The 23571-nt window shown below is 44.2% G+C and overlaps 1 non-coding gene across 1 annotated transcript; it reads left to right on the top strand.

The window, feature by feature from the left end:
* Positions 1–300: 300 nt before the first annotated feature.
* Positions 301–374, top strand: trnat-ugu (transfer RNA threonine (anticodon UGU)). The gene has a single exon. It is a non-coding gene; the product is annotated as a tRNA-Thr (tRNA).
* Positions 375–23571: the final 23197 nt, after the last annotated feature.

Here is a 23571-nt window from a genome sequence, read left to right as displayed (position 1 = left end):
TGTTTATTTGATTTGAGCACATTTATTTTAAAAGTTAATTGTTTTAGTTTTGTTAAAATCACAAAGATTTTAAAATTTTTAAGTGATTTTAAGGATTGATATGTCAATGTTTTTAATCATAAGTATTAAAAATTGAATTGTTTTTATTGATGAAAAGAAAATACTAAATCCAATAAAATAGTATTTGTTTTGTTTTGTTTTGTTTTGTTTTGTTTTGTTTTGTTTTGTTTTGTTTTGTTTTGTTTTGTTTTGTTTTGCTCCTTACCCCTGAGTGTAGGCACTGGGGAACAGGGGAGTACTGGCGCTGTGGCTTAGTTGGTCAAAGCACCTATCTTGTAAACAGGAAACTCTGGGTTTGAATCCCAGCAGTGCCTTGGTTTATGTTGATCTAGGCAATGTAAAGGAAGCTTCTAAAACCTCCTTAAACTTTAGCAAGATGGCCGTCCACAGCAAGCAGCATAAGGTTACTGTGGCTGAAGGAAAGCCGCAGTCTGGCAAGCTGACCGCCCGAAGTAGAAATAATAACAGGGGGTGGGGGGAAAAGGGGGCCCTCCCTGGGTGGATTCTAAAGGTCAACAGCTAATCGATTACACCACAGAGACAGACAAAGGTGTTCCTGCTGACACGTTTGAAGAAGGGCAAAAGGAACACTGGATATGTCAGAAGTGGGACTTGAACTCCAGAGGAGACTGCAACATGAACGCAGCCTCTTAGACTGCTCGGACATCCTGACCACTCGGCAGGGTACTAGGAATGCGAGTAGTGGTCCAGGATTGCCTTCCGCAGCCTGAGCTGACCGAAGGACACTCACAAGGTGGAATAAAGTAGGCAGGTGAGGCAGGGATGCTGCCCTCACCTTGCTCTGACAAATTTAGAACCGTAAAAGGACGTGGCGGAAGATGTGGGGGCAGCAGGGGCACCAGGGGCAGCTCCTCATTAGTATAGTGGTGAGTATGTCTACCTGTCTTGCGGGAGACCGGGGATTGATTCCGGGGAGTGGTGGGGGAAGCCTACACAAAGGACTTGAGAACAAGAAAGAGAAAGGTGTGCAAACTGATGTCACACTGTGCAACGTTAATTAGCAACAGGAAGTACTTGATGGCAATGATAACGTGGAGCACTCTCCACTGCAGATCCCAAGCTCTCTTTTCAGCAGTGGCTGATACACACTGTGCCATACTGGCTCCCCCTTCCCCTCCTCCCCCCCAGCCTGTCCCTCCAGGGCATGTCAGTTAGCGGCAAGAGCTGCGTTTGGTGCCGGGCCTTCACACAGGCCCCATCCAGGGACAACTCCTGCGGACCCCTCCTCAACAGGGTCCCTGAGAGGCCTCCATCATACCTCAGGGAAGGGGGAAACCAGCAAATTGGGGAACTTGAACTGGGGCTCTGGGGTCTGGAGCTGGAGGAAACACTCCCTCAGCAGCAGTTTCCCTTCAGAAGGCAGGGTGGCACCGGCCTCGGCCGAGCAGAATACCTGTCCAGCGCAGGGAGCGCACACCCATTTTCCCTTCCAGGCTGTCCACAATCCTCCAGCCAGCAGATCATGCAGCTGGAACACCCCGGTCCAGATGATGGGCATCTGGAGCAGCCAGTGCAGGATGAGGGAGCTGTACACATGTCAGGCTGTGAGCAGCTGCCAGGCCCTCAACACACTGCGGTAGAACCCAGGAAGGTTGCCTGCTGCCAGCCTGCTAATGTCCATCAGGGACATTGCACTGTCCACCTGCAGCGTCCCCACATGACGGAGCAAGGTCCACGTAAGCGGCCTCCAGGACAGGAGGCTCGGCCCGTAGACCAGCTTCTGCAGGAACTGCAGATGGAAAGCAGCCATCCTGCACTCCACGTCCACCAGCCCTTGCCCCCCCTCCTCACGGGGCAGGTATAGTAGCCCCTTTCACAGCCAGTGCAGACCAGTCCAGAAGAAGAACGCTGAGGGAGCAGCCAGTGCCATCGCCCGAGCCTCCCCCGCAGCCCCTCCGGCATCCCCTCCCAGTTCCTCTGCTCCATGGCCTGATCCCCCAGGTGCACCCCCAAGTACTTGAGACCACCTCTGCACCACTGTAATCCTCCAGGGAGTTGCAGGCCTCCCTGCCCCCCCAACTCCCCCAGCAGCAACCCCGTGCTCTTGGACCAGTTCACTTTGGTTTAAGTCCCAGAGCGAGGTGCTGATTCTGTCCACATCCCCCTCGCACCCCACCAGCACCACCACATCATCAGCGTAGGCAGAGAAGCGGAAGGGTGTCGGGCAGCGAGGGACATAAAGCCCCCCCACCACTCTGTGCAGCTCCTGCAGCAATGGCTCAATGGCCATGGAGTGGAGCATCCCAACATGGGGCAGCCCTGCCAGATTCCCCTGTACACCCTGAAGGGGGCGCTCAAGCCAACATTGATTTTCAATATGTTTTGAGTGTCACCATAGAGCACCCTGGTCATGGCTATGAAAACAGGGCTGAACCCAAAAGCCTCCATCATCCGCCACAGGTACTGGTGCTCAACCCGGTCAAAAGCCTTTTCCTGGTCCAGCGCAATGAGACCAGTCTTTAACCCCAACAGCCTGGAGACCTCCATGATGTGCCTAATGAACAGGATGTTGTCCTGTATGGACCTACCAGGCACACAGTAGGACTGGTCAGGGTGGATCAGATGGATCAGGCCATCACTCTGGAGAGGAGCTTCAGTTCTAGCACAGGTCATCTTTCTTGGGCAACAGTGCCACGAGGGCACGCCTGCAGCTCACTTGCAGCGCCCCTTGCTGGATGCTCTCCTGCATCACTGCCAGCAGGTCAGTCCCCAGCAGACCCCAGAAGGTGCTATAAAACTCAACTGGCAGGCCATCAATGCCCTGGGCCTTCCTTGTACTCAACCCATGAAGAGCAGCAGTAAGCTCCTGCAGGGTGAGCTCCCCCTCCAGCCCAGCCTGCTTCTCCTCCGGCACCTGCGGCAGGTCTCCAAGGAGATGCTGCATGTTGGTCTGAGGCTCATCCACCTCACTGGAGTACAGTGTAAATCTGATCAAGCCTGGATAGGGAGAGAGTGTCCTCCCGCACCTCCGACCAGCTATACTGCCTTTCTGCCCCATACAAACTCCTCCACACATCCTGCAGGTCATGCCTCTCCTGCAGCTCCCTCATCTCCCTGGCAGACTGGGAGTGCGGCTCAGTGTGGTTCCTGTCAAGTTTGTCATGCAGGGTGCAATTAAAATCAATAATTGTCATTGTCAAGCTGTTTTAACCCCCCCACTCTCTCCCTGCCATTTGTTGGTGCATATACATTTATAAAAACAAACAATCGTCTCTCAACTACTGCCTTGACAACAAGCAGGCGTCCTTCCACCACCTCAGTCATTAAAACAGAAACTAATCTAAAATGCCCTGAAAATAAAACTGTAACTCCTGCACTCTGTCTTGACCCATGACTAAAACAAATCTCGCCTTTCCAATTCCTGACCCACTCCCCCTCTAGCATGCTCTGTGTGCATCTGCATCTAAAAAGATCACGGACAGGCATTTCTGCTTGACATACTAAAACACAGCCGCTCTCTTTAACGCATCCATTCATACTTTAATTGTGTCCATTATAGAAGTAGAGTGAGTAACACACACAAAGAAAACAGACAGCAGAAAAAAATAAGTCAAGCACCCCCGTCCATCATTTTAAGTAGGTTTAGCAGACGCTTTTAATCCTATATCCTTCTTGATCTGTAAAGCGATCTGCTCCCTGTCCCTTCCTCATCGGGATACACCTGCTTCTCCACATCCCCCGCTATGGACTAGTTATCCATTGAAGTCTCCCCGTGCAGGTTTGAATCCTGCTGACTATGACGCCAAAGAATAGTGCCAGCCCCCCTATGGCTTGTTGGCCCCCATTCGTAAAATCTGTTTCTCTCACACATTTTTTTGCAATCTCTCTCTCTCGCTCTATGACTTTATAATATATAAATCTACATATAGAGATTGGAATCTATTGGAATTATTGTGTTGCTCTTGCTCTTCCTCCTTTCTCTGGTCATTGGGGTGACATTTCTTTCTTGTTCCCAAGTCCTTTGTGTAGGCTTCCCCCCCTAGGTGGGGGAAGCAAAACCAGAGAAGGAGCCTGCTATTGGGAAATCAAACCCCAGTCTCCCGCATGACAGGCAGGGATACTCAACGCTATTCTAATGAGGAGCTGCCCTTGCAGCCCCCATATCTTCCGCCACGTCTTTTTCCAGTTCTAAAAGTTGAGGGCAGCCTATAAGCCTATAAGAACTGGCACATACAAGATCTGGGGGAGCTCAGGATCCCATGATGGGACCCACCTCCGGGGACGGTCAGTTCCCCCTGCTGGAGCCCGAGTCCAAGATCTTTTAATTAATTTATGGATGATTGTTTTTAAAACGATTTTAAAAATGAATCTTAATTGTTTTTAAAGATTTAGTTGTTTTTAAACCACTAATTGTTTTAGGGGTTTTTTGGTTTAGTTTTGTTATATTCTTTTGTCAAATACATTGACTGTTTTGGATTTAATTTTAAATGCATTGGACCTTTTTTGTTTGTTTTTTATTTTTACCTTTTTAATTGTTTTTTTTATTTTGTCCAATGCATTTTCAGTTATTTTCAATGTATTTGACTTTTATGTTGGTGAGCAGTTTTGCTTTAATCACGTTTGTTTTGTTGTTTTGTGCACGTTTATTTTAAGTTAATTGTTTTGTTTTTCGTTAAAATCACAAAGATTTTAAATTTTTTTAAGTGATTTTAAGAATTGATTTTTAAAGATTTTAATCATAAGTATTAAAAAATTGAATTGTTTTTATGTAAATGTAAAATACTAAATACAATAAAATAGTATTCTAATGAGGAGCTGCCCTTGCAGCCCCCATATCTTCCGCCACGTCTTTTTCCAGTTCTAAAAGTTGAGGGCAGCATCGCTGCCTCCCCTGCCTGCTTTATTCCACATTGTGAGTGTCCTTCAGTCAGCTCAAGCTCCGGAAGGCAGTCCTTGACTGCTACTCATTTTGCTAGCACCCTCCCGGGTGGTCAGGATGGCCAAGTGGTCGAAGGTGCTGTGGTTAGGTTGTAGTTTCCCCTAGAGGCATGGGTTTGATTCCTGCTTTTGACATAGCCAGTGCTCCTTTATCTTGGAATTGGGTTTCTCTTCACCACCTGAAGGAGGACATGGAGTAGACTTTGCAGAGATTGGCATTTGTCTTTTTTTTTTCAGCAGAGGCAGTGTGGCGGCGACCCAGAATCCTTTGGAGTTCCTGATCCAGCGGTGTTCCTGTTCCGGTGCGAGGGAGGCCCAGCTGAGGATGAACCATCTGAAGGTCCTGCCTGGACCAGTGGGACCGAAGAGCAGGCTTCATGAAGGCAGCACCCCACGGGATACCAGGACCAGGTCTCAGCGGGAAGCAGCGCAGCCCACTGGAGCAGTGACTCCAGTCAGACCTTTTCACTGACATCAATCCACTGGAACCTCCACCACCAGCAGGAGACCTACCTCTAGTTTTCTGTTCCTTTGTTTAGTTTAGGAGACAAGCGGATGTCAAGACTCCAGTTCAGCAGGGAGGTCCTGCAAAAAGGTATGGGCTTTGCTGGTGAAGCTGCCGCATAAAGACAAAGACTTCTTCGAGGTAAGCTTTGTCAACCATGATTTGCTAGAGGAGTGCTACAGCGTGTATAGAAGGGAGAAATACAGGGAGCTGGCGGGTTTTGCGATGATAATCCTGTCGGATATTTGCTATAGAATAGTGACTGTGCAATTTTTCTGTGAGATGGTCTCAGGCAAGGACGTGAAGATCTGGCTTGCGAGGTTCAGTGAGCTCTCCACTCGAATAGTTGGATGTTGGATGTGGACGGTGTGTGGGGGGAATGTGGCAGTGCCGGATTCGATTGAGGCGGAGCGTGGAGAATCCAGAGAAGGTCTGCCACCTCCCCAATACTATACAGATCAGAGAAGCTAGGGGGCTGGTCTACTATGACGGGATGCCAAAACTCTGCAGGCGGTGTCAGGGCCGAGACCCCGTTGTTGCCCAGTGCACGTGTAAGTGTAGAGGAGGTCACCAGACACACGCCTGCAGAGAAAAGTTACTCTACTACCTCTGCAGCTGTGGGGGCCATATCTATAAGAACTGCCTCCAGTCGTACACAAATAGAGTTGGGTCTCCCTTCTCACAATTCCATTCTGGACCCTGAGCCGGAACATGAGGGAGGCCCGGCGTGGGAGGAGGAGGGAGAGGGAGAAGAAGAACAGATATATGACCTGGCTCCAGAACCTCCCCCTACCCCAAAGGAACCACTTAAGAGAAAGGGGTAACAGTCAGAAGGGGGGGGTTGGGTGAAGGTGAGCAATAAAAGGAGAAAAGTGGTGGACAGAGAGGAGAAATCTGCCAAGAACCCGAATAATGTCTCCTCTCTGGAGGCAGCCCAAGATAGTCGAGCTCCCCCCGGCCCACCCCTCGCTGGAGCCGAGGCAGAAGTTCCACTCCCTCCTCCAGCAAAAACGGAACATCGGGCCCTGCCTTGGTGGACCAGCCCCCTGAAAACCGCTGAAAAGAAAACCAGACCCACCGCTCCTCCATGTGTGAGAGTGGAGAGCAGAGCCTCGGGAACCGGGTCGAAAGATAGTGTAGGTGAGACCGTCTTGCAGAAGAGAGCCAGCCCTCCCTCCAGCTGCGACAGGCAGGTGAGAAAGAAAGCCCTGGAACCGTTGTAGCTGGAGGGTGAATTAGATCAGGTGCTGGCTCGTATAGAAAGAAAGGCAAAGGACAGGAATATCAGCGCCACACAGGTGTCGAAACCGCCAGCACAGAAGGGTGCCTCCTCTAGCCACCTCGGAGAAGGGGGATAGAGGAGCGGCAGGGCCACGGTCTCACCCAGGGGTCCCTGCTTTTTATTATTATTATTATTATTATTATTATTATTATTATTATTATTATTATTTTTGTCATTTAGCTGACAATCTTATCCAGGGCGACTTACATTTGTACCCATTTATACAGCTGGGCATTTTACTGGAGCAATCTAAGTGAAGTACCTTGCTCAAGGGTACAACTGCACTGCCCCACCCAGGATTCGATGTTAGGGGCCAAAGCCTCCATGACAGAGGAGGAGTTGGCCAGACGGCCAAAGGAGAGGAAGAGAGAGGGGAAGAGATACCCCAACTACCCCATCCCTCTTGTTAAGAAGATCAAAGGTGGTGAGGGGGGGGGGTAAAAGGCACTCCTCCTCCTAATAAGTCTGGTCCAGGGGTCCTTGGGCCCCCACCTCAGGGCTGCTCCTCAGGAGCAGAGTCCGACTTGACACGCTGGTCTCAGGAGTACAGACGTGAGTGAAGCTTCCCATGTGCACCCAGACTGGTTCTCTGTCTCTCTCTCTCTCTGCAGGTCTGTGAGGAGCCGAGGCGCCGGCGCCTAGGCACCATCCACACAGATTGAGGGTGCCGGCGAGGCAACCATGGCCTGCGGAGAGGAGTTAGCACAGCAGAGACAGGAACCGGTCCGGAGTGGAGCATCAGCACTGGGAAGCATAGAAAGAACATCTCTATCAGGACTGTGAGGGCCTCCTCTGCAGGATTGTTGATTTTAATTTTATAAAGACTGATTATGGTCTTTGTTTTAAATGGTTTTAAATCACAGGGTTTTGAGGTTTTTTTTTATGTTTATGGTTTGTCTGATGTGCTGACTGTTTTTAAAATTAGAAAAAGATGTATTAGACTGTTTTGTATTGCTTTAGAAACATGTTTTGTTCTTTATTTTGTCTAATGCATCTACCGTTTTAAAACAACACATCAGATGTTTTTTTTTTCATTATAGTTATTTTGGCAGTTTGCCATATTTAATACAAATTGTTTTGATATTTAACACACTTTTGAATTCACTTGTTCTGTTTAAAACTTTTAAGGATTTTAAAAGTTTCAGAAATGATTTTAGAATTGTTTTTTAAAAACAGTTTTTAATCATGAGTATTAAAACTTTGTATGTTTAATTTTCGTAATGTAAAATACTCAAACAATAAAAACAGTGCTCCTTTTGCCCTTTTTGAAATGAGTCATGGTTGGCGCCTCCCTGGTCTGTTCCGCACGTGATCCAAAAAGGTCTCAAAGACCAACTGCGCCGACTTTGGCTGATATTAGGGGAAATCATTCAGATGGCTTCTGGAAAATGATGTCGGTTACACCATGTACCTGATCACAAATGTACAGGAGGAAACAGCTAAAGGTTTCCTTCTTCACAAGGACACAGTAAGGACAGTTTAATGTCATTCATTGATTATGCACTGAGCCACAACAAAATTGAGGATCTTCTGAAATTTGAAACGCACAAGAAAGATGTGCCAATGGGACCTGAGAAATCTGAAGATGACAATCTTGTTGGATTTGGGGTGCGCGCTGAAGACACCTGGAGAGAGATTTCGATAAAGCGAAGCCGATGGTTATGCTGCATTTATTCTCAGCAGAAAATGTGTACCGGGGACAAAAATGCATAAGCTACAAAGTTACTTGCAGAGGAAAAGGGATCTTTTTTCTAGAGCTACCTCAACAGTGTCTGTGCTACTTGGGGCTGTTTCTGTTCCCTCGATGGTGTCTGTGCCCCCTCGGGCTGTTTCTGTTCCCTCAACAGTGTCTGTGCCTCCCCCACAAGAACCAGGCATGTAATTACTTCACTACTTCAAGTAGTAACGAATGTCATGAAGTTAAAAACAAAAATTAAATACTTAAATATTTTCTATTTACTAGATATACACCAATCAGCCATAACATTATGACCACCTGCCTAATATTGTGTAGGTCCCCCTTTTTCCGCCAAAACAGCCCTGACCTGTCGAGGCATGGACTCCTGTAAGTCCAGTAAGTTGCGAGGTGGGGCCTCCATGGATCAGATTTGTTTGTCCAGCACATACCACAGATGCTCGATTTGATTGAGATCTGGGGAATTTGGAGGCCAAGTCAACACCCTGAACTCGTGATTCATCAGACCAGGCCACCTTTTTCCATTGCTCCGTGGTCCAGTTCTGATGCTCACGTGCCCATTGTAGGCACTTTCGGCAGTAGACAGGGGTCAGCATGGGCACCCTGACTAGTCTGCGGCTATGCAGCCCCATACGCAACAAACTGTGATGCACTGTGTGTTCCGACACCTTTCTATCAGAACCAGCATTAACTTTTTCTGTTGGATCGGACCACACGGGCCAGCCTTCGCTCCCCACGTGCATCAATGAGCCTTGGCCGACCCATGACCCTGTCGCCGGTTCACTGCTTTTCCTTCCTAGGACCACTTTTGATAGATACTGACCACTGCAAACCGGGAACACCCGAGCTGCAGTTTTGGAGATGCTCTGACCCAGTCGTATAGCCATCACAATTTGGCCCATGTCAAAGTCACTCAGATCCTTACGCTTGCCCATTTTTCCTGCTTCTAACACATCAACTTTGAGGACAAAATGTTCACTTGCTGCCTAATATATCCCACCCACTGACAGGTGCCATGATAACGAGATTATCAGTGTTATTCACTTCACCTGTCAGTGGTCATGAATACCTGGAAAAGGTAATGATAGATATATCACCATCTAAATTTACTGCACAAGCTTGTAAGTAAACGTTTATTATGTTATTTTGATTTTGAAACTAGTCAAAAGTGAAACAAGTTATCTATGTTCATTTCACATAGAAATGATCTTATTAGTGAATAAGGTGGCACAACCAAAGATAAAAACTTTAAACATGGAATATTGTTATTGCCATACTAATACTAACACTAACAATTAATCTGCTTCACAGTAAGAATATGAATAAACTTTTTTTAATACATTCCGAACGATCTAATTCTACAGTATCAAGACCACCTGGAGGTGACACTACCAACAAGGATGTATGCCAGTCAGATTGTAAATATGTATTACTTGCATAATCTTAATAAACATAACTTTCATTTGAAACATTTCTTTGTTTTTAAAACATAAGTCCACCTGTAAAGCCTACATCACCACTGTTATCAATGGTGTCAGAAGTGGCTCCATCTGGTCAAGCACAAGGTATGCTATTTACATTTCATTGATAAGTGTACTGAAATCATCATTATGTGCACATGCATACAAATACACAATTCATTGCTTTTGTTGTTTCACAAACCTAAGTTTTTGTCTGTACTGTCACTATATACATGTTTTTCTTAATCTTTTACACTAAATAATTACCAGTTTAGAAAAAATTAAACACTATAAAAAGATACTGATATTTTATATTTTATGCAGGTACAGAGTCTGTGACTGTGAGTGCCATTGCCAGCGCACCATTACAGAAAATAGTTGTGTACTGTGCAAGCTTTGTGGTCTGGACTAAAAATTATTCATATATTTTGCCTAAAGGTACACCCCTACCACCTACTTCCATACAAGTGTCATCATTTGCTTCTCCTCACACAATTAGTTTTGATAAAGGAATCAAGGGTTGGAGATGTTCTCAAGAGTGGAAGGTGTGGATGAAGACAGAATTAGAAGCCTTGGGACTGTGGCCTGGATCGCATCCTGTATGTCTCCCAATGAACAGTGTTTCGCTGTTTTGACCAAAGTATTTTCAGCTCCACCTATTCTTTATTTGGAAACCTGAGGATAGTACCATTATGAGCAGGTTGAAAAACAATTTCACACTTCGCTGCTTACATGGATGTTCTCAGCCACTGATAGTCTCATCTGGGGTGGGAAGACCCAGAGTGATTGTTGGCATCAGTGGTCAATATTATATATTTACATCCAGACTGTGCTGTAAAGCATGAAAAAAGCACTGGTTTGCTGACAATCCACAATGGCTGGAAAAACTTTCTCTGAGGTATACCAACATTTTACTGATTGTCTGATACAGAAGCATCAATGTCAAGAGTCAGTCATCAACAAGTTTACACAGGGCACATTTGGGCAAGTAATGAGATCTGACCACACCAGGAAAGTTGCCAGAAAAATTAAGTTGACATCTGACACCATGTCATCCTACGCTGTTATGAATGAGAATTGGATGATCCTTTCCTGGGTGATGGTGCAGTTGGAATGCAGATTAGCGAACAGATATGAAGGTGCTGGTGTAGAAAAGGCCCAATACCAGTGGGTAGATAGGTGAGTTTCTTTTAAACAATGGTATATATATATCTGTGTATATATTCTTAAACTATTACTTTTTTCAATTGTCTTATTAAATTTGTGAGAGATAGAAACATTATCCCCATTACTCAGGTCATACCAGGCAGGTCACCTTTATAAAAAAAGTTAAAATAACGAATTCATATCTGACTAACGGCCGGATTAAATCAAAACTTTGACCCACCCGCTAATAGCAAACTACAAACCTGTACATCATAGTGGTTACATTTATGATTAGAAGAAAATGGCATCTTACTAAAAATGAAGCTGCAACTGAGTACAGTTCTGTAGTTTTCTATTAGCGGGTGGGTCAAAGTTTAGATTTAATCCCAGCCTAATTGTGCTGTACATAAATAGTAATGCATCTTAAAGCAAGGGTGAAAAACACCTCTTTATCACATACAGTGAGGGAAAAAAGTATTTGATCCCCTGCTGATTTTGTACGTTTGCCCACTGACAAAGAAATGATCAGTCTATAATTTTAATGGTAGGTGTATTTTAACAGTGAGAGACAGAATAACAACAAAAAATCCAGAAAAACGCATTTCAAAAAAGTTATAAATTGATTTGCATGTTAATGAGGGAAATAAGTATTTGATCCCCTATCAATCAGCAAGATTTCTGGCTCCCAGGTGTCTTTTATACAGGTAACGAGCTGAGATTAGGAGCACTCTCTTAAAGGGAGTGCTCCTAATCTCAGTTTGTTACCTGTATAAAAGACACCTGTCCACAGACTCAATCAATCAATCAGATTCCAAACGCTCCACCATGGCCAAGACCAAAGAGCTGTCCAAGGATGTCAGGGACAAGATTGTAGACCTACACAAGGCTGGAATGGGCTACAAGACCATCGCCAAGCAGCTTGGTGAGAAGGTGACAACAGTTGGTGTGATTATTCGCAAATGGAAGAAACACAAAATAACTGTCAGTCTCCCTCAGTCTGGGGCTCCATGCCAGATCTCACCTCGTGGAGTTTCAATGATCATGAGAACGGTGAGGAATCAGCCCAGAACTACATGGGAGGATCTTGTTAATGATCTCAAGGCAGCTGGGACCATAGTCACCAAGAAAACAATTGGTAACGCACTACACCGTGAAATCCTGCAGCGCCCGCAAGGTCCCCCTGCTCAAGAAAGCACATGTACAGGCCCGTCTGAAGTTTGCCAATGAACATCTGAATGATTCAGAGGAGAACTGTGTGAAAGTGTTGTGGTCAGATGAGACCAAAATTGAGCTCTTTGGCATCAACTCAATTTGCTATGTTTGGAGGAGGAGGAATGACCCCAAGAACACCATCCCCACCGTCAAACATGGAGGTGTAAACATTATGCTTTGGGGGTGTTTTTCTGCTAAGGGGACTGGCACCGCATTAAAGGGACGATGGACAGGGCCATGTACTCTCAAATCTTGGGTGAGAACCTCCTTCCCTCAGCCAGGGCATTGTAAATGGGTCGTGGATGGGTATTCCAGCATGGCAATAAAATATTCTAATAATATTTTAAAAGTGCCTCAAAGCTAACCATATTGTGATCACAATTTGCCATTGGTTCTCTAAATACTGTCCCCCTGACTCTGTCTTGGTCATTTGAAAAGATCAAGTCAATACATGCACTCTCCCCAGTTGGTTCAATAACAAACTGAGTTAGAAAGCAGTCATTTACAATCTCAACCATTTCGATTTCTGCTTCTGTAGTCCCCACTGGGCTTTCCCAGTCTAAGTTTGGGAAATTGAAATCCCATTATAACAGCCACATCCTTGCTACATGCAGTCCTGATTACACTGTACAATGCAACATCTTGCTGAATATCTGAGTTTGGTGGCCTGTAACACACTCCTACCACTAATCCTCCAGATCTCTTGTTCAAAAGTTTCACCCACAAAGATTCTGTTCCATTACTGGGATCTAATATGAGTTCTTCTGCCTCAATGTCATTTTTGACATATAATGCTACCCCACCCCCTCTTCGATTTTGCCTGTCTCTCCTAAACTGTGTGTATCCTTCCAACTTGTATTCATCCCCATCATTTTCTGTAAGCCATGTTTCTGTCACTCCTACAACATCATAGTCACATGCCAGCACTGTGGCTTCCAAGTCTAACATCTTGTTCCTTATACTCCTGGCATTGATGTACAAACATTTCAGGACTTTCCTACTAGTGGGTTCCCTTTGTTTTCTTTCCTTAGAGGAACATCTCCCATTGTCATAGCTCCCTGTCCCCCTGGTTCCTAGTTTAAATGATTCTCAATTTCACTGCACATACGCTCTCCCAATGCATTAGCCCCCCTTCTGTTTAGATGTAGACTGTCCATTTTGTACAGGTCCCATCTATCCCAGAAGAAAGACCAATGCTCTATAAACCTAAACCCCTCTTCCCTACACCAAGCTTTCAACCATGTGTTAAACTTTCTAATCTCTGCCTGTCTCCCTGGCCTGGCACGTGGTAACGGAAGTATTTCAGAGAAAACTACTGTGGAGGTTCTGCTGTTTAGTTTTGTTCCTAACTCTTTAAATTTGTCTTGCAGAACCTCTGTCCTACCTTTTCCTATGTCATTGGTTCCAATGTAGACCATGACCAGTGGATTCCCTCCGGCTTTGGCCAGTAGCCCGTCTACTAGTTTAGGGAGATCTGCAACCTGAGCACCAGGCAGGCAAGATACCATGCGGGTCTCCTTGTCACTAGAACACACTGTGTGATCTACACCGCAAGAATTGAGTCTCCTACTAGAACTACCTCCCTCTTCTGGGGGGGAGTGTGCACCATGGTGCTCTGGTGCTCAACTGCCCCCAGATCACCCTCTGAGCTGTCACTGTCCAACTCTGTGTCCAGCAGTTGGAACCTGTTGAGGAATTCTAGCTCTTGGGGTGTCTCTAGGTGTTGTGCATGCCCTTTTCTGTGGTTACGACCTACTGTAACCCAGCAGTTCTCTACACTGTCCTGCTCTAAGGTCTCAACTCTCCTAGGTTTTGTAGTGCACACCATCTCTCTCATGGGCTGATTGACCAATTCTTCTATATCCCTAATACAGCACAGATCGACAAGCTGAGCCTCAAGATCACAAACCTTGATCTCTAGGATTTCAACCTGTTGACAACGTTCACAAATGAAACTTTCTTGGATGAGTTCATGCAGGAAGGCAATCATTCTGCAAATCTGACACTGTAGTGGCCACATGCTTCTAAATGTTAGTTTTTTTGTTTTTTTTTTGTCTCTTGGTTCCAATTGCCTAGTCAACTGCCTACATTTTGTCAGTGAGAAACAGCTGTTTAAGTAGCTTTTGTCTACTACCCCCAATTCACACCTAACAGGCCACACCTGGCTCCTCCTGCAACAGAAAAGGTTGTGTGTGTGTGTATACATTTCAGCGAAAAAGTGAATTTAAATACATTTTTTTATTTGTTTGTTTAACAAAAGACTGGTGTAGGAATTCCTCTCCTGAGCCCCGGTGAAGCTGCCCAGATGTCTGATGAAGATGAAGGTGTCAGCACTGCTGATGAGTCTGACAATGATGACGAGGACCCTGACCATGGCAGTGAGGATGAAAACAGCACCTCTGACATTGACGGGGGAGTTGGGCAATCAGCAGAAAGAGAGGTAACTATAAAGGCCCTAGAACCTTCTATAGTCATGTGCTTATTTACTTAGAGACTCATTTCAGTTTTAAGTGTTATTTTCTTTTCTCTGCATTAGAATAATGGTGGCCCTGACACCAGTGACATTGATTCCTCTGTCGGCTCTTTAAGACCCAGAACAAGACTGACCATTGCATGCTTCTGTTCTTGCCTTGCTAGAACCCACAAGAGTTTTGATTCAGACAGTGAAGGTGGGAGATATAATTGTAAATACCAGGATGAGCATGTTAGACTGGTGATGAGACATACTGTAAAGGCCAGTGTCGCCCTTGTGTTAAAACATTGTATAGGCCGTGAATTAGTTGATAAATGTGAAGCCTGTCTGATAGGAGACCCCAGCCAACTACATCACATCTGTCTAACTTTAGATCATGAGCAAGGTAGTGTCTGGAGTAGTGTAGCTCTTATATGCGACAAAATAAGTGTCACAAGTTTGCTAAACGTTTTGTTATGTGTTGCTCGTACCCTACGTGGAATGAGTATAAACAAGCAGACTGAGAAAGAAGTGAAAACTCTTTTGCATAGCCTAGAAACATGCGCTCTACCTTCAAGATGGTTTAGTCACTTGTTAGAAAGTGTGGATGAGAAAGTAATGCAAATAGATAGTCTTATCATGTGTTTACAAACATAAATAAAATACTGTTTGTGTCTGCTCTGCTTTTCTGTATAATAAGACATTACATTTTAATTCCTATATTTTTTCAGAGAAAGAAAGCCCTGGGGACCTTGGAATTACGTTTACGTATGTTTGAGGAATCTTGTCATCCTCACTCTAATAGCTTGCAAGATTGGTGATTTGTATGATACTGGTAATTCTGATGTGAAATCTCTAGTTGAGGATGTTGAGAAAACAGTGGAGGCACTTCCCAATGTGCTCAAGAGAATGCTGTATAAAGAGTCACCGCCTGGTGAATCTGCTTTTACAGCTGTCCAAAACGTTCTGCAGAGTTCTTTTGGAAATACTATTCCTATCATGACCAAACCCAATTTCTACACTGTGCTAGACAGAATAGCCATGATCAGTGTCACAGCCCTTGCCATTAAACAAGTAGAGGGAGTTGCTAGTGCAGTACAATTCAGTTGTTTCTTCCTGGCTGCTGTAGGTGTTCGGGAGGCGGGGTCATTGGTCACCTGTGTCAGTATCTAATCTCACTGTCTACATCTGACCTGATGCCTTGTTATCATGTTTTAGAACTGTCACAATAAAATACTGACATTGATGCATATTTTACCGAGTGTCATTTTTTGAATGTCTATACCTTTCTTTTTCTTTTATTTTGCTAACACTGTACCATCCCAAACCTAATCATAAAATATATAACATAAAAACATCACACTCACATCACTAAACACAGTTTAAAATACTTTTTATTAAAACTTTTTTTTATTTTATATTGCCAACACCATATCATACCAAACCTAGTCATAAAACATATAACCTAAAACAAATAATAATACGTTTAACTGTTGTCAAGATGACCTGTGCCCTTTCCAAAATTACTGTCAGCCTAACAAGATGGCGGTCAACCTAACAAGATGGCTGACTAGAGAGGGTCAAAGGGTAAACTCGGGGGGTGGTAGGAAGGAGGAGATGGTTCCGGTTCAAAGGTTAACCGGGGGTAAGGAGGGGGCTTTGTGGCCCATGGGGCATCTGGGTAAGGAGGGGGCTTCCTGGCCCATGGGACATCTGGGTGAGGAGGGGCTTCCTGGCCCATGAGGCATCTGGGTGAGGAGGGGCTTCCGGCTGTCACTTTGACATAAGCTGCCATTATCACTACTGAACAGATTGTTCAATAAATCATGGACAGCAGCAGCAGTAACTAATATGACTAAAACATGTTTGGTTTCTACGGATGGTTCATCAGCAGGGAAAACTCGGGTTCTTTTACTGTTCCACAAAAGTGTTCAAATTGTATGGGTCTGAAGGTCTGACTGATTCAGGAATGCCTTTTGAGCAGTTTATTACAACCATGTATTTCCAGAGGGTGCTTGATGCCACAAAACAAAGAGTAGTGCAGAAGAATGAAAAGAAGAGGAAGCAGCCTGAACCCCACCCTGCTGGCTGACTGTGCCGCTTCTGCCAGCTACAATTACAACAGGGGCCAAACAGACCCCACGTCCATACAATGTTACCAGGAGCGCCTGGAAAATACATATACTGTCCGACCAAGGTGTCTGAACATTACAAAAATCTGGGCATGACACAGGAGATAACATGGACAGAAATGCAATCCTCAGAGAGAGATTGGCAGAGAGAGAAAGGAAAATAAAATGGTTTGTCTTCCAGCAATAGCTGTAATACCTTGCATTTGTCCACATTGAATTTCATCTGCTAGGTGTCGGCACACAACTGAATATTATCTAAGTCCCTTTGAATAACCTGTGCTGCCGAGATTGTATCTGCTGAGCCACCTATTTTACTATCATCTACAAATTTGACAAGTTTGCTAACTATCCCAGAGTCTAGATCATTAATATAGATTAGAAAAAGCAAAGGCCCTAGTACTGATCCCTGTGGAACTCCACTAACAACCTCACTCCAGTTAGAAGCAACTCCTCTAATCAACACCCTCTGCTTCCTATACATCAACCAGTTCATAATCCATCTACTTTCATTACCCTGAATGCCTACAGCTTCCAATCTGACGTGTGAACAGAGAGCTCCTGCGATATTTCAATTTTTTTCAGCAAACGTTATTTTCTTGTTTTTATTTTAAGCGATGAACTGCAGTATATTATGTGTATTATTGTTTTAAAACCATGTCTAAACAAAAAGGCAAGAAGGGGCCAGCGATGGAGGCGACTCAACCCGATTCGGATTCAGGCATGACTGGGGCTGGCAATCCCTCACCAGAAAGTGGCGGAGACCTGGCCTTTCTTGTCGCAGCGGTGAGCAAAATACAGAGCTCCATAGAATCGTTTTGATCTGAAATGCGTGAGGCTATTGCTACTCTTAAGGGCACTCGTATGGCAGCCGACTGCAGGAGGTAGAGAGGTCTCTGAGCGACATATCTGACAGGGTGACGGAAGCCTCTTGCAGCGGCCTTTCTGCAGAGAATGAGATGCTCAAATGGAAAGTAAAGGATTTAGGTGGAAGGGGACGGAGGAACAACCTGTGTGTTGTTGGTGTAGTGAAAGGAGTGGAGGGTCATGATCCTACTACTTTCCTGTCGTAGTTCTTTGTTGATATCATTGGGAAGAATAAGTCAGACTCCCTGCCTGTTCTGGATCGTGCTCACTGATCGATAATGCCAAGACCTAGGGAAGGAGACAGGCCCCGTCCCATTATTCTTAGGGTGCAATACTTCCAGGTTAAGGAGTAGATTCAACGGCTATCGAGAGAGCTATCGAAGGGAGATTATGACCACTGACAGGTGAAGTGATTAACACTGATAATCTAGTTATCATGGCACCTGTCAGTGGGTGGGATATATTAGGCAGCAAGTGAACATTTTGTCCTCAAAGTTGATGTGTTAGAAGCAGGAAAAATGGGCAAGCATAAGGATCTGAGCGACTTTGACAAGGGCCAAATTGGCTAGACGACTGGGTCAGAGCATCTCCAAAACAGCAGCTCATGTGGGGTGTTCCTGGTCTGCAGTGGTCAGTACCTATCAAAAGTGGTCCTAGGAAGGAAAAGTAGTGAACCGGCGACAGGGTTATGGGTCAGCCAATGCTCATTGAAGCACATGGGGAGCGAAGGCTGGCCTGTGTGGTCCAATCCAACAGATGAGCTACTGTAGCTCAAATTGCTGAAAAAGTTAATTCTGGTTCTGATAGAAAGGTGTTACATATTGATTACTTTTAGACAATAAGCTACTCCCTTCTGTTAACTCTTGCATTTATGATAGTATAGTAATATCTGATCAAGCCCCTTTTGAATTAACGCTTCTATAATCAATCTCCACCTTGGGGTCCTTGGCAATTTAATTCTCAATTTAATTCCCTATTATAAGTTTATTATTTTGCAGATAGGTCTGTTCCTACATATCAACACTATCCCAGTCATCTCCAATTCCACACTATGGGAGACCCTGAGAATTTACCTGCATGGAAAAATAATTTCATACGTTGCTCAAACTAATAAACAGCAATCACCTGACCTCTATAAGGATCGATTAACTCTGCAGACTGAATTCAAATTCTTGTCTATCAAGCAGGCTGAACATCTACTATATAAGTCCTGCCATACTATGTATGAACATGGGGACAAAGCAAGTAAAATCCTGGCTCATCAATTGCGTCAGTCTGTAGCTGCCAATTTAATTACTGAGATTCGCACGCATACTGGCTCAACCACTGTGGATCAGCAAGAAATACATGGATTTAGGGTCTTTTATTCCACTCTATACACTTCTGATTTCCCTTCTGTACAATTCTTTATTTGATAACTTAGATATTCCTGCAATTAATCCTGAATCTAAAGCAAGCTTAAAACAGCCTCTTTCTCTTGAAGAGGGCAATTCAGTCAATGCAGAGTGGTAAGTCTCCAGGTCCAGACTGGTTTCCAGTGGAATTTTATTAAAAAATCTGCCCTCAACTTGCCCCTTTGCTCAGTTCTGCATTTTTAAAATCCTTCACTTCATTGTCCCTACCTCCAACCTATGTCAAGCATCTATTTAATTGTTATTAAAAAAGGACAAGAACCCCTTGAACTGTGCTTCGTATCATCCCATCTCCCCTCTTAACACAAATGTAAATATCCTTGCCAAGACTTTGGCACATCGGCTTGAGGCAGTCCTACCTTCAGTAATCTCGCTTGACCAAACAGGGTTAATACATTGATTAATGCTGTGTGCGTTATATATACTTACACCTGGAAAAGCAAAGTATATCACTAAGGGGCAAATAGCAGCAATTCGTTTTTACTAATGCACCTGACCGAGTATGTCAATTTTTTCGGGTATAGCTCACACAGGAAACTTCTCATGTTCATCCTTTCAACGTTACAGCAAAGACCAAGCGATTCTGCACAGTTCAGTATATAACATGTCACCATAAATTACGATTTCACTGAGAGAGAAGAGGACACCCCTCGAGTGAAGTCATTCACTCGTGGTGGCACTCGATTTCAGTTTGAAATGACTTTATATTCAAATTATATTTTTAGTTTCGCTTTAATTTTCTCTTGTACTTCTTCCCTGTTTCTCTACAGCTTAAACAATCCCTCAATATAAACACATCTCAGTTCACAGTATTTGTATTTGCATGCAGAAGTCTTTGTGTGTTTGAACGAATACTTTCCACTCTAATACTGTACTGTTGCAAGTGACTGATTGTGACTTAGGGCAGGATTAAATCAAAAATGTTTGCGCTGCGAGTCGCTTGCAGAAGCATTAGCAGCATGACTGCGAGTGGAAATTGCGCTGCTAAACTATCGTGGTATTAAATCTGACCCCATTTGCGCCGCAAAACGACCTTCTCTCAGCTCCTTTCTGGCACAATGAGAGAGAATAAAACACAACTTTCACACAGCCGCTACTACAACACTACACCACTATACTCAGTCGCGCTTTCATGTTTAGTTAGATGCTACTCTCGTCTAATTTTTAAAGTAACTCCCATGATGTACAGTTGTGTAGTTTGCTATTAGCGGCTGGTTAAAGTTGTAGTTAATCCCGCCCAACAATACATTGGGAGTGGTTACATTTTCGCTGCATTAAATCAAGAAAATATCTGCGAGAAAACACCCTGAAAATGCTCTCGCAGTCTAAAGCCTCTCGCGGTTAAGGCACAGTGAAGAGAAAGCGCAGCTCCGGCTTTATTCACAGTGCGGCTCTGTGTCAGTGAAATAACTGTGTACAATGCGATAATAATACATTAGATGTTGCGCCCAACATCTACATAAACGAAATGTTGCTTATTATTCGTGCACATAGAGAAAATATATATTTATATTGTTTTGTTCAGCAATGTGTCCGTGTTCGTTTTGTTTCGTTTTGGTTTCATTACTTGTTTATTCTGCTCTTGCTTTCTTCCTTTCATGTCTTAACAATTGATTCCTTCTTATCAGATCTTTCATGGGAAAAGTGCTACTATCAAGTGTATATACACTATCAAGTGTATATTACACCTCACTCGTACTCACTACAATGATGTATATTAAGCGTATACCCTACGTTACGGGGGTGTTTCCATGTTTGATACATTTGGATACACGGATTGAATGTGGATTGTGATTGATGCATTTTGTAGCTGATGTTGGACAGTACAGTATTTCTACAGTTCACGCATCTCTCTCTACAGGCTGCTCGGTGCTTCTCACTGACAGTTATAGGGGCTGGAAAACGGTGTTTCTACAGACGCATAATGGGGGGGAGTTTGGACGCTGTTCTCCGTTGCTTCGTACGTCTTTGATCGTAATATTTTTAGGGGGGCTGACAGAAAATGTAGGGGGGCTGAAGCCCCACTGAATAGGGTCTAGCGACGCCCGTGGGCTATATGTATATTTGGGAATGAAGGCGACTTTTAAGACACAAACACTACATCGAATTACACTGTCAGCAGCTGTATAATTGCTATTATGAATATGTACACAAAAAGGTAAAGCATCTGGAGACGTCTGGATGACATTTATAGAATATTGTTACAGGCATATATGGTTGTATAACTTGCAAGCCAGTACACATATAAGTGTGTGACGTTTAGGCACTGCACATTGGGTGCAAAAACCCCCACACACACACAAAAAAAAAAAAAAAAAAAAAAATATATATATATATATATATATATATATATATATATATAGATATATACAGTGAGGGAAAAAAGTATTTGATCCCCTGCTGATTTTGTACGTTTGCCTACTGACAAAGAAATGATCAGTCTATAATTTTAATGGTAGGTGTATTTTAACAGTGAGAGACAGAAAAACAACAAAAGAATCCTGAAAACCGCATTTCAAAAAAGTTATAAATTGATTTGCATGTTAATGAGGGAAATAAGTATTTGATCCCCTATCAATCAGCAAGATTTCTGGCTCCCAGGTGTCTTTTATACAGGTAACGAGCTGAGATTAGGAGCACTCTCTTAAAGGGAGAGCTTCTAATCTCAGCTCGTTACCTGTATAAAAGACACCTGTCCACAGAAGCAATCAATCAATCAGATTCCAAACTCTCCACCATGGCCAAGACCAAAGAGCTGTCCAAGGATGTCAGGGACAAGATTGTAGACCTACACAAGGCTGGAATGGGCTACAAGACCGTCGCCAAGCAGCTTGGTGAGAAGGTGACAACAGTTGGTGCGATTATTCGCAAATGGAAGAAACACAAAATAACTGTCAGTCTCCCTCGGTCTGGGGCTCCATGCAAGATCTCACCTTGTGGAGTTTCAATGATCATGAGAACGGTGAGGAATCAGCCCAGAACTACATGGGAGGATCTTGTTAATGATCTCAAGGCAGCTGGGACCATAGTCACCAAGAAAACAATTGGTAACACACTATGCCGTGAAGGACTGAAATCCTGCAGCGCCCGCAAGGCCCCCCTGCTCAAGAAAGCACATGTACAGGCCCGTCTGAAGTTTGCCATCATCTGAATGATTCAGAGGAGAACTGGGTGAAAGTGTTGTGGTCAGATGAGACCAAAAACAAGCTCTTTGGCATCAACTCAACTCGCCGTGTTTGGAGGAGGAGGAATGACCCCAAGAACACCATCCCCACCGTCAAACATGGAGGTGGAAACATTAGGCTTTGGTGGTGTTTTTCTGCTAAGGGGACAGGACAACAGCACCGCATCAAAGGGATGATGGACAGGGCCATGTACCATCAAATCTTAGGTGAGAACCTCCTTCCCTCAGCCAGGGCATTGAAAATGGGTCGTGGATGGGTATTCCAGCATGACAATAACCCAAAACACACAGCCAAGGCAACAAAGGAGTGGCTCAAGAAGAAGCACATTAAGGTCCTGGAGTGGCCTAGCCAGTCTCCAGACCTTAATCCCATAGAAAATCTGTGGAGGGAGCTGAAGGTTCGAGTTGCCAAACAGCCTCGAAACCTTAATGACTTGGAGAGGATCTGCAAAGAGGAGTGGGACAAAATCCCTCCTGAGATGTGTGCAAACCTGGTGGCCAACTACAAGAAATGTCTGACCTCTGTGATTGCCAACAAGGGTTTTGCCACCAAGTACTAAGTCGAAGGGGTCAAATACTTATTTCCCTCATTAACATGCAAATCAATGTATAACTTTTTTGAAATGCGTTTTTCTGGATTTTTTTGTTGTTATTCTGTCTCTCACTGTTAAAATACACCTACCATTAAAATCATAGACTGATCATTTCTTTGTCAGTGGGCAAACGTACAAAATCAGCAGGGGATCAAATACTTTTTTCCCCCACTGTATATATTCTAGAAAAATATGGAATAATCTGAACAATCAATTATCTAGTAGCAGGTGGCCAACGTTATGCCTTTATCCTAGACACAGCAGCCTATATAACACGGAGATGATATGCAACAACATAATGAAACCAGTAATAATGTAGCATCAGTCAATCATTCATTACTAATCACATATCACACACGCATGACGCAATTGGATTGAATGAGCACCATATCGCCATCTATACAAGAGAAAGTGGACTATTATGACAATTAAAATTATAACGGCAGACATCGATGCCCGAAGGCGTGGAAGACGATGCCAGCCCTACACTTTCAGATCCATCGGAACTTTCTAGACCTTCCGATCACCTTTTAATAAGACATTATCGGTTTGATAGACACAGCATATCGTTATTGTGTCACCTGCTGAAGGATAAATTGAACAATAGATTTGCACGCAACCATCCTCTTACCGTGGAGACAATTATGTGCCGCGTTAGCCTATATGCTACAGGC

Source organism: Amia ocellicauda, chromosome 2 (genome assembly GCF_036373705.1).
Source record: "Amia ocellicauda isolate fAmiCal2 chromosome 2, fAmiCal2.hap1, whole genome shotgun sequence".
NCBI lineage: Eukaryota > Metazoa > Chordata > Actinopteri > Amiiformes > Amiidae > Amia > Amia ocellicauda.
The sequence above is the reverse complement of the archived record's forward strand: the minus strand, read 5'-3'. Positions and strand labels throughout refer to the sequence as shown.